We start from the raw sequence: 13,331 nt of genomic DNA on the forward strand, positions 1-13,331 counted from the left end.
GTGCTTGTGAGATATGAGTGCAACTAGGTGAAGAGGCAGGGCAAAAAGAGAGGGAGGGAGTGAAATAAATGAGCTTGTGAGACAGCAAGTGAGTACTGACACTAGCATGAGGTGAGTCAGTGGGATTGAAGAGCACAGCCTCACTGACATCTAGACGGCTTCATCAGCAAAGCATTCAGCATGTGCACACATGGAATAGTGTGTTTGATGCTGAAGGATTTATTTTAATGCAAAGCCAACAAATGGTTGTAAATTGCTTGCATATAACGCTTCTTAATTACACCTTTATAATTAAAAGATGAGATTCCATTTGATGTTTTTAATGTGGTCTCTATGTAGGGATACTCTAGGTAAATACTTCATTTTATATAAGTTCTGTAGCTCCTTAGTATCAAGGAAAACGCACGCCTCGTTCATTTGGCTGAAAATAATGATGCCGGCATGTTTTAGATGGATTACCCTACTGTAACCACAACATGAGAGACCAAAACTATAAAGTGGAATGGTAATTACCCATGAAGACTCAAATATTCATCACACACAGCAGTGGTGATGAAAGAACACCAATGAGGAGAAAGCAGTGAGACAGCAGGAATGAATCTAAAGAAAGTGAAAAAAAAATCCTCAGTGTTAATTATCTTGAAAGATGATTTTGAATATAATTGTAAACTGCTCGTTTGATGAATACTGTAGAGTCCGACTATGTAAATGTACATGTCTGTGGTTACATGGTTAGCCAAAGGAGAAATTAGTTGAACCCAGCACAGCATGTATCACAAAGCAACAAATACCAAGTTCTTCTGAGTTCTTTTATCATTATGAAATGAGAGAGAGAGAGAGAGAGAGAGAGAGAGAGAGAGAGAGAGAGAGAGAGAGAGAGAGAGAGAGAGAGAGAGAGAGAGAGAGAGAGCATACCTCAACAGACCAGCAAATCGTCGTACAAAGCTTAATAAACAACAATTATAAATGTGAAAACCTTTTGGTGCCTGTGTAGCTATATTAGTGTAACTACTGTTTTCTGTGATGTTACATACTACTTACTACTACAGTCAACAGCAAAATGTATGTATATTTTGTAACCAGGCCTATCAAACACTTTTTAATAATGACACTAGATCAAATACATAGCCACTAAGCTGTAAACATATACCAAGCAGGCAGGGTACAGTCTCTCCAGTTTAATTCCAAATCAAGGTGGCTAGCCCTTCCAAAAAAGTACACGGTCCATTTTCTTGTTTTGTTTTGTTTGTTTCTTATATTAATTTTAATTGCTTAATAATATTGCTCAAATTATTTTAGGTTAATGTTTCAGTACATTTGGAAGTGACTGTAAGACATCATGATAATTATGACGAGTACGAGTGGAAATACACTAATTAGGATTTGAGTATGCAAAATGTGGAATGGGTATTGCGATCTTATCCCACAATAACACAGACTGCTATTGACTTATGGAAGCGTTCCAGTCATTTAGAGGGAACCAGTGCAGTCAGCAGCGTAGCGGCTATGCGCATACACTTCACGTCGAGAGAGGACAGTTGTGCCCGTGGGCGAGACGCTCACCCTTTACTGCCCTGGGCACAACGGCAGCGCTCGCTAAAGCTGTGCGGCACCAGCTTGGGCACTGCTAGGTGGCAAAATTACACATTTCCATTGTAAAACAGTTCTATAAAATAGAGTTTAACACAGTGGAGGGTTTTATTAATCAGACTGCTGCACGGTGCTGTAGTGTTGTGGATTGTAAAGGTAAGACTGATATAATCAAGCACAGATTTGTATGTAGGACAAAGGTGACTGCATGATGTTTTGGACTGTCTTTCTGCTTCCTGCTCACTGAGACACGTCTTGCATTTCCTCTTGTCTCCTCCCAATGTGCTACATTGCAAGAAGATAGATGTAGCTTGCACAAACTGGTAGCTGCTAAAAAAACCAAACAGGTCTGTCAAACAGTATGAGGGTTGTGTCATTAAAATGATCTGGCCAAAAATGTAAGTTAATAAGAGAGTTGCTTACGTAAGAGAACCAGAGACATTCAGTGTTGAGAGGCTGTTGGCATGACTTCACTTCTTCATTTTATAAATAGTTGAATGTTATAATGCGTATTTAAGCTTAAATGTTGAATTATTAGAGCGTAGTTGCCCTGCTGTCTGTTTAACAGACAGACCTGCTTGTGTCCCTTCACTGCTCAGCCATTTGTGGGAGGCTGTTAGGTCAGGGGGACATAATTGGACAGTTAGCACTCTTCTCAACGAGGGCTCAGCTGTCCTATTGCATAAGCAGTACTTCAGAAAGACATGAAGGCTGACTTCACGTCTTGAAGAATGGCTGGCCACAGCGCAGGATGGGGGCTAACATACCACAGCGGGAATATGCAAAACGAAGGTAAAACAAACAAACAAACAAAAACAGTAAATTAAAAAAATCAGACCCGTGTGGCTTTGTCTACTGCAGTTACTGTCACGTGCTTCCCCCTGTCAGTCATGTCTTTTGTTTTGTTCTCTGTGTGTTTGAGTGTCTTTTATTTTGAAATTCCTAGTTGTCTCTGTTTTCACACCCCTGCCTAGTTCTCCACCCCTCGTTATTGCTTTCAGGTGTGTCTTGTTGGGTTCCTTGTTTAGTTAGTGTATTTAAGTCCTGTGTTTGGTCTCTAGTGTTGTTGGTTATTGTAAGTCGTAAGTACTGGTTTTTGTTGATGCTGTTTTGTAATTCATGCTCCTTCTGTCGTTGATGTTTAGACTTTCATGTCACCTCTGTTCTTTGTGTTGAGTTCTGTCGTTTACATGTTAGTTATTTTATTAAAACTCCTTAAATCTGCATCTGTGTCCTACTGCTCAGCTAAATCGTTACAGTTACAGTGCACTTATGGCGCATTTCCACTAGGGCCTGCTTGGCGCGGTACGGTTCGATACGGATCGATTCGCAACAGAACGGTACGGTCGCGTTATGTTTCCATTACAATGGTGGACCAACACAATGTGGGTGGAGTCGCTGTTGGCGCGCGGGTTGTAGTGTCGTGACATCATTTGTATGCCACCACAACACCGGTCGATGCCCCTTAACACATACCATTATAGTATCTTATTTATCTTTATTATTGTATGTGGTTGCTCTAATTATTGATAATAATTTGGTATTACTCAAACAGGCTGAACACACCCTGCATAAAAAGCATCAGTCATACAATCAAATGAAATCAAACATTATTATGAAATATAGATATTTAAAGTACAACATATGTAAATAATATAGTTATAGTTAAAAAAGTGCAAAAAGCAAATTACCTAAAAATAACGTATAGCTTTATATGAAATAAATATTTATAGTACTACAAGCAACATTTTGTGTGCTTTTACTGGCGTCTGTCTCGCATGGTGTTCACAAGTTCGCCAAGCACCCCGAGGAAAGCCCGGTTGAAGGAAACATTTTCCGCCAACTCCGCTCGCCTCGTCAGTGGAAGGGGAATCTTGAACGTAAAAAATAACAAATATTAAACACAAGCATTCCCGTGAAAGCAACAACAATATAGCGTAACTGCACAAAATGTGTAGCACGTCATCGCTGCTCGTGCTTTGTTTATGGCTACAGCTAACTAGCAACTAGCAAGGCTAAGAGCTAGCTATTGTACAGTAGTGACTGTGGTGGTAACATTAACTACAAACACAGCTCTAAATTCCTGCGTTTACAATAGATGCGTTCATATTACGTTCATATTACATCTTTTACGAGCCTAGTAGTAAAACTGAAATCACAATACACTCACCATTCTCCGTGGCCTCCAGCACCGACATTGCCGTGTCTGTCCAGCAGGTTTTCTCTTCCGTTACTGGCTGGCCGGTGACCGTATATGACATCCATTTGCTGGAACCATTTCCAGTCTTTGCGGTTTGCTCCGCTGCGTCCGTTATGGTCCTTCACCGCCCGGTAATCGCGTTAAGCTTTTTTAGCTTGGACCGACCGGCACTGCTGAACGGACCGCTGGTAGCCATGAGTGGCCATTAGCGCGCAAACCTCGCTAAAAACCTTTACATTTCTAGTGGCCCCATCCAGTTCGCCCTGGATTTTTTGATTGCTGATTATTAACAGAAAGGTTTGTACCTCGGCGTTTGACCAGGGAACAGACTTCGCTCCTTGGGTTTTAAAAATGGCTGAGGAGTCCATAGCGGAGGAGTCGCTCTCCTGACGCAACCTGTGACGACACTCCCTGGCCAATCAGTGTCATGCTGTTCCTCCACGTCACAGAACTGTACCGCTTCGGAATGGTTAGAACCTCGAGCGAGTCGGTACGAAAATAGTACCCAAAGGGGCCGGCTCACAGGGTACTGGTACTAATGGAAACACTCACAAACCATCGCGAATCGAACCGTACCGCGCCAAGCAGGCCCTAGTGGAAATGCGCCATTAGTGCATCGTAGACGATCACATTTAATAGCCCCGCCTCCCATAAAAATTCTATTTACATTAAACACAAAAGATAATATTACGTGTCTCCACAAAGACATGTTACCAGCCATAACTAGTTACGAAATAGTAACAGTGAAATAAAGAAACAGCACAACTCGATGGCTAGTTAACAATATGCATGCACGTAAGAATCGCACGTGGGTGGATGTCCCTGCCTCTTCCTGCCATTGTGCAGAAGGCTGCAGTGAACGGACGTGTTTTGTACCCTGTCATTGAAAATAAACATCCGACAAAGACTCTGAACTTGCATTGGTGTCTGTGATGAGTAAGGCACTGCTGCCTACGAATATTTTAAATTCGATTTTAAAAGCAACTTGTTAAAAAAAAAACAACCGGATACTCGAATGTGAAAAGTTGGGGGGAAAAGAAGCAGCACTACCGTGTCTGTCTCACGAGATCTCGCGTGGCCAGTCCACTGAATGCATTGTTGACGGACAGGAGACACACGCCGTCACTTTCGATAATTAAAAATTATAAATAGGTCACGTTGAGGCGAGCGAGTAATAACAGCTGTATGCAAACCATTGACTGAGCTTACAACTTGGCGAGAGTCATTTGCACTCCATGCAGTTTTGGTCAGTAGACAGCAAAATTGTGGAACTTCACGATTAAGTTGTATTCAAGCTATGTAAGGTACTATTCCAGCCCTATGTGATTTACATTTTTTTAACAAAAGTATAGGCTACTATACTGACTTAGATATTGAAGGCTAGAGACTACAAATCTCCAGTGGTTTGATTATTACATACAAAATCATATTAAAGTTAAAAGATGTGGTTATGTTGAAACAAATATACCCATATATGTTTTGCAGTGTTGTTATATACATAATGGGTAAGAAATTTGAATGGCTTGAACTCATGTGCTTTATTAGAGAGAATAAATGAACTATATTTCTGATAAATTTTGGCAGCTCTAACAAGCACTACATCTTAAGCTGACAACATAGCAATAGGTGAGACATAGACTGAGATGGAGTCACCTGTCCTAGCTACACCTACATACCTGTCTTGGCAGCGGCCCCTGTTGGTGGCCAACATACCGTCCCGTCCTCTGGACATGGCAGACATCCTGCTTGCTCCACAGGAAAGTAGAACTGATCTCTGCTCCTCTCTCAGCCACAGGAAGGGTGTAGGCACCGCCTGGCCCTGTTCTAATCTCTATCGTTCCTTGCAGCACTAGGCAGTGCTGTCATCCTCTACCACGGCACGCACAAGGTCTGGAGGAGACCTGAGACAGCACACTGTCCCGTCCCTGTGGGTGCCAGCCCAGGATTGCTCTGCCTCCGTGACCTCACCCGCCCAGGCACCCAGTCCTAGGACAGGGTCACAGGGGGAAGGTGAGCATCACATGATAGGAAGACCCAGGCAGAAGGGCGGTCCATTTGTCTGATGGGGTCAGTGGAAAGTAATCACAAGTATTAATAAAATCTGTTCCTGTGGCACTACCTCTGTAGACTCTCTGCTTCCTCTGTAGGCCGTCCACCATGTTTGAAATGTACTCTGAAGGTTGCAACTGAGATCTAATACACTTCCCACTTTAGGGTGGTTGCTATATCCATTTATTAGGAGAGCCAGATGCATCTGATTTGGGGAGGGTCTTAGATTAAGGGTCTCCTGGAGCACCATCACCAGAGCCATTCATTCCTGGACTTGTGAGCATCAGTAAGGTTGTTTAAGTTCTAAATTTTCATTTTGTTATGCATGACATAATCTCCGACATTTCATTCACACTGGTCTCCAAGGGTTTACTGGCAGAAATGCAAATACAAATATGTATGACAAACTGTCTGCCATTTTCCCAAAACACCAATGAACCGAACAAAATAGAATAGCTATCAACCAGCCATAATTTCCATACTTCTCATCTTGAGCTGCAAACCAATGCAGACCTCATAACTATCTACACCTCCTTCTTTAAACATTGAATTGCTTAACTAAATTACTTGCACTGTGTTTGTGCACACCAGACTCCACACAATAGAGCACTTAAATCGTACATTCTGCTGATGATGACTTGGAACACACTTTACACACTCGTGAAGTGGCCAATCTGCAGCACACACACCTCTGTGTTCAGTGTGAGAGGTGGCCTTTGTCACACACACACACTCAGAAAAAAATGCCACTAAGACATTAGTCTTCTTGCCTCTCTTGTTATTTATTGCTATAATGTCCCGCTCTACGTCTGTCATCTCTTTTCATCTTCTTTCTCAGTATCTCCTTCACAGACACAAATCAGAAGCTGTCCAATCACAGTCTAGACAGACAGCCCCATCCATCTTTACTAATAGCATAGTACAGCAGAAAAGACCAGGAACTGAGCACACCAGCACATCTTCTCCACAAACACACTCAAGGCACTGCACACATTCTGTAGAACTTATTCTGAGGGGTTTTAATCTGTAGCAATCATACTACAAAAATATTAACCAAGGACATACCACCATAGCAGTGTACAAAGACGTACATTGATGATGGGAAATTGATGATGAGCATTGCATTTAATGTAGTTGGTAACTCATTAAGGCACAGGAGATAAATGCTATATTAGGGACGTTTTTGTGTTCTAAGACCAGCATGCAAAGTTTTTTTTGTGGACCAGAAATGGACATTATTATGCTACACAAAACATAGTAAATCTGATCAAATCAAATAGCTTTTATTTTCACATCACAAGATACATGGGGGTGAAAAACTTAAGTGTAAGGGTCATAGTGTAGTTAACACACAACACAGTATACTTAATATACAAGAAATATGCAAAAGAAATATACAAGGGTGTGAAATATGTGAAACGCTATGCACAAAATACTGTAGACGTGACAGTGGAAACTCTACAATAGATGGTACTATCCTTTCACTCAACTGCAACAAAGTGGCTTTGAAATTGTTACGATTTTCCTATTTCCAAGAGTAGCTCATATATATGGTTCTGTTGTTCCATGGAGCCTCTCCACCCTGACCCAGAGATTGCTCGCTGTTTTGGAAGAACTCCAAATGACAGCCAGTAGGGTGCTGGTGAATGTGTTGGCAAACTGTTGTCATCTCTGGAGGTTGATTGAGAGAGTTTGTCATTTGTTCAAAGGACAAAAGAGATGTCATCCAGAGTGCCCCTTTTTTAACACCATGGTCTGCTATTTGCCCAGACGGTTTGCTGTCTGTTTTCAGGCACTGGGCAAAACAAAATTAACACAACCACCCAAATGCTGACCCTGCAGCAGATGACTGTCATACTTAATAACTAGCTGCATAGGTTAGTATAGATTCTATTTTGAATATGTGTCCTAAATGATAGCGTGGGGTTTGAGGAATGGAACATATAGGACTGCAGTGACTTGGTCAGCATCAGGAGTTTGACTAGTCTGATTGTAAACATCAAGGGGTCTGAAATAGACAACTCTGTCTCAACAAATCAGTACTTCTGTTTTCAGAATGAAGAAAAAATAGATTATTGGTCATGCACGCTAATATATTTTCAACACAATATTTCATTTTGTTGAATCTGGTTCTAGACTAATCATCAGCATAAAGTAATTCTGTGAGATTCTTGCAGAGGTGGGGACTCGAGTCACATGACTTGGACTCGAGTCAGACTCGAGTCATTAATATTAAGACTTTTGACTTGACTTGAAAAAATATTCAGAGACTTAGACTTGACTTGGACTTTTACACCAATAACTTGGGACTTGAATTGGACTTGAACCTGTTTACTTGCAAAGACTTGATTTTTTTAACCCCAAATCAAAATTTTAAAACGCATATTAATATTTATAAAGTGCGCCCCATTAATTTCATTTCCGTCCTTCTGACGCAGACCGGTGTTACACCAGATTCTGTGACCGTCGAGTTTTGTGACCACAGGGGGCGCTATTTCACAGTTTCTGTTCAGAGACACAAACGCTTTACGAATGCTACGTAAACTACGCTGATACACTTTCTTTACTCGTTTTGTTGGTGTCCACGAGCCAAAATATGACATGTTTATATTTACATTTTATCGTCTCTTAATTACGTAAACAAGATTTACCATTCCCTCACCATTGCAGCCAACAAAGAAATCATGAATGGGATGTACAGGTGAGCCTTTTTAACTGGGGTCACCAATTCTGACGGCAGCCATCAGAATATGTGACCCCACTGAATCTCCAGGTAACAATAGTACACCGTGAGCCCACAATAACAGAAAACAATGAAAAAATAACCCTAACCTTTTATTAGTCTATATTTAAACATTTTATCCAAATGTTTAGAATAAGCATTCGTAATGACAGCATCTTGCTTACGATGAAGCTTGCTATTTTCGTGTAAAATAATGTAACGAAACATTCTTCTTTAAGTACATTTATGTAATTAGGAGAAGATAAAATGTAAATGATCTGTCATTTTTTGGCTGGCGGACACCAACAAAACGAGTAAAGAAATGCATCAGCGTAGCATTCGTAAAAAGTGTTGGTGCCTGTAAAAAAAAAAGACTCGAAAGGACTTGAAATTCCAAGTTTCAGACTTGGGACTTGACTTGACGGTTGCCTGTCTTGACTCGAGACTTGACTTGAGTTGACTGTCTTTGCTTGAGACTTGACTCGGGACTTGAGGATAAAGACTTGGACTTACTTGAGACTTGCAAAACACTGACTTGGTCCCACCTCTGGATTCTTGGAATGTATGTTATTCTGATTTTGAGTCATGTGGGCTGAATTTAAAGGTGCAAAATGACGATGTCAAGGACAAAGACTTGCAGGACAGGATGGTGTGCTCTATTAGGTTCTCTGCTTTCCTTAAACCTGGAGACACGAAATATATGTAATATATGGCATTAGACAATTGAAAAATGCAATATAATTTTGAGGTAAAAAATTATATATGAGTTATATGAGGTAATGTTATATGAGGTAATGACCAAATTCTGTGTCCAGACGAGACGGAAATAAACCTCCTTTGTTTCATTACAGGCCTGCAGACCTGATGAACAAAACAATGTTCAAAAGTTTTTTGCGTTTTTACTGTGCCAGGTTCAGCACATTCAAGCAATTTTACTCAACAAGATGGAGATCATAGTGTTGTAGGCAATAATGTTTTGGCAATGTAGTACTGTTTGTGTGCAATATCTAAAAAGGGCTGCTTTGGTATGCAGCTCAGGCACTGGTGTTATAGGCTACTAGGTTTAGAAGATTAGTGCTGTCCTCCAGTTCAGATGCACCAAAATCTCAATTCCTGTCTTCCAGTGTGCAATTATTGCACACTGTTGTTTATTTATTATTACTGTTTTACATTTGTAATGTACTTCTTGTGCAAAGCCAAAGTACTGAGATCATCCAGAAGACCCACCAGAGAATTCAGAATTTGACTGCAATGTCCCCGCTAAACAATGGTTGAGACATGTCTGAACATGTCCCCGCTGTCCATGTATAGGTGATAGAAATAGAATAAGTCTTGGCTTGTTTATTTAGATACTGTCTAATTACCCAGACACTAGTGGGAGGAGGTGGGGTGGTGGCTGAATTAGACTGTGTCATAAAGATTCTGAACTCATGGGAACTGGTGTATGTCTCGCCTATATTCCATTTCACACCCTCCAGTAATGTTTTATTTAATGGGCCTAGATTTAATCTTCTCATCTCTTGCCTGTTCTTCAGGAACGTATTTGAGACAATTGGAAGGCGGAGTAGAGCATGTGAACTCTTTCACCCCTCTCTCCAAATCAAACAACTGATTTACCCAGCATGCCAAACAAACACAACCATCATTAATGCCTGCAATCCATTATTAATACAGCTTGTCACTCTACGCTTAGTTGATAGATAGAGTAGGCAAAGGACAAGATCCCTACCACTGGCCCCCTAGCTCTCATTCACTCATCACCTTAGCTGTCATTCACTCATCACCCTAGCTCTCATTCACTCATCACTACAGCTCTCACTCACTCATCACTACAGCTCTCACTCACTCATCTCATTCACTCATCACCCTAGCTCTCATTCACTCATCACCCTAGTTCTCATTCACTCATCACTACAGCTCTCACTCACTCATCACTACAGCTCTCACTCACTCATCACCCCTAGCTCTCATTCACTCATCACCCTAGCTCTCATTCACTCATCACCCTAGCTCTCATTCACTCATCACCCTAGCTCTCATTCACTCATCACTACAGCTCTCACTCACTCATCACCCCTAGCTCTCATTCACTCATCATCCTAGCTCTCATTCACTCATCACCCCTAGCTCTCATTCACTCATCACCCTAGCTCTCATTCACTCATCACCCTAGCTCTCACTCACTCATCACCCCTAGCTCTCATTCACTCATCACCCTAGCTCTCATTCACTCATCACCCCTAGCTCTCATTCACTCATCACTACAGCTCTCACTCACTCATCACCCCTAGCTCTCATTCACTCATCACCCTAGCTCTCATTCACTCATCACCCTAGCTCTCATTCACTCATCACTACAGCTCTCACTCACTCATCACCCCTAGCTCTCATTCACTCATCACCCCTAGCTCTCATTCACTCATCACACTAGCTCTCATTCACTCATCACCCTAGCTCTCATTCACTCATCACCCCTAGCTCTCATTCACTCATCACCCTAGCTCTCATTCACTCATCACACTAGCTCTCATTCACTCATCACCCTAGCTCTCATTTACTCATCACACTAGCTCTCATTCACTCATCACCCTAGCTCTCATTCACTCATTACCCTAGCTCTCATTCACTCATCACCCTAGCTCTCATTCACTCATCACCCTAGCTCTCATTCACTCATCACCCCTAGCTCTCATTCACTCATCACTACAGCTCTCATTCACTCATCACTACAGCTCTCACTCACTCATCACCCCTAGCTCTCATTCACTCATCACCCCTAGCTCTCATTCACTCATCACCCTAGCTCTCATTCACTCATCACCCCTAGCTCTCATTCACTCATCACCCTAGCTCTCATTCACTCATCACCCCAAGCTCTCATTCACTCATCACCCTAGCTCTCATTCACTCATCACCCTAGCTCTCATTCACTCATCACTACAGCTCTCACTCACTCATCACCCCTAGCTCTCATTCACTCATCACTACAGCTTTCATCCACTCATCACCCTAGCTCTCATTCACTCATCACCCTAGCTTTCATTCACTCATCCCCCAGCTTTCATTCACTCATCACCCTAGCTTTCATTCACTCATCACTACAGCTCTCACTCACTCATCACCCCTAGCTCTCATTCACTCATCACCCTAGCTCTCATTCACTCATCACCCTAGCTCTCATTTATTCATCACACTAGCTCTCATTCACTCATCACACTAGTTCTTACTCACTCATCACTACAGCTCTCATTCACTCATCCCCCAGCTTCCATTCACTCATCACCCTTGGGGACCAACAATATACATGTTAAGGTCACATTTGGTACTGTATTACACATGCAGGTTTTGAGGAAACCATAATTATGTATGTTAGTTGATGCTCCTACATTCTTGCCTGCACCCATAAGGGAAGTGTGGTATGTCCTCTGTACTGCGTTAGAATCCCTATCCTGAAAGGATTATGATGGGGTAGCACCATGCAAAAGACTCTTACTATGCTGAACATTAAAGTATTTATAGCTAAATTTGTCTGCATGGTTTTACTCCTCCATGAGAAAAGTAGATGGTGAAGGTTTTCTTTCCCTCTTTTCATAGTCTCTCTATCTCAAGTGTCAGATATGTCTGAGGGAACACAGGAACCAGAGCATTGATGTTGCACCCAATAGTCAAATGTCTGAATTCGTGAGTGAGAAATTTATTAATAAAAAGTGAGTCTATGATATTACTGTAAATTCCTTAAAATTTTTGGTTTTGAAGCTTTGAATGTTCATGCCTTCAAAACTGAAATTTCATTTTAACTTTATGTTGGAACTTCAAACTTCATGTTGTAAGATAAGTTAAACCTTCTCAAAAGGAAAATAAAGATATGCTTTTCTTGTCACGGTGAGGCGGCCCCCTACCGGCCGTCTCTGTCCACAGCGGCTGTTGTTGTTATTGTCTGGTGACGTCATGTGCGTCCCTCAGGTGGGCGGAGCCCGTGATCCGTCTCACCTGAGGGTCGTTTGTTTGCCTATATATGTCTTGTCTTTGTACCAGTTGACCGCTGGTCATTATATCCTTAATTTGGAGATAGTGCACGGGTTTTAGGTTTGCACACTTTCTATTAAACCATCATTTTTCCCTGAGACTTGGCGTGATCGCTTCCTTTTCGTTGCTCACCCCCGCCCGTCACATTTCTAAAACATTGGTCTGGTCATTTGAAACCTCCTGACTTCAAAACAAATATTTTCTATGCCTCATTTTTACATTTACTAGCAAAATATTAGCATTTCTAATGAGGTTAGCCATGTCACAATACTGATCACATGACAGTGCTGTACAGTAAGAAAAGTGCTCTAAGACCGGGTTCTGTGTGTGTGTGTGTGTGTGTGTGTGTGTGTGTGTGTGTGTGTGTGTGTGTGTGTGTTCTCTATAGCCTCAGGGCTATGTGAGAGCATGAGAAAAGACCTGCCACTCTCCCCTGTTTACAGTAATCAATGTGTGTCACAGAGTAATATTTTATTAAACATTATATGGCCTCCTTCCCTGACCCTACATTAGTTCACTTACCGTTAGGAAATGATTGAAGCAGAAAAGCTAAATACCATCTTCACCTCTCCTGAAGATCAAACATTTGCAAAGCATGCAATTGAAATTATATATATATAAAGAAAACAGTATATGATGGATAACCATTACAGCCTGGCGTTTACATCGTAGGAAAGATACTGAAAATTACATTACAATTAATACATTTTCATCATGAGATTAACATTTATGGCATTTGGCAGA

Source organism: Brachyhypopomus gauderio, unplaced genomic scaffold (genome assembly GCF_052324685.1).
Source record: "Brachyhypopomus gauderio isolate BG-103 unplaced genomic scaffold, BGAUD_0.2 sc63, whole genome shotgun sequence".
In the NCBI taxonomy this organism is placed as follows: Eukaryota; Metazoa; Chordata; class Actinopteri; order Gymnotiformes; family Hypopomidae; genus Brachyhypopomus; species Brachyhypopomus gauderio.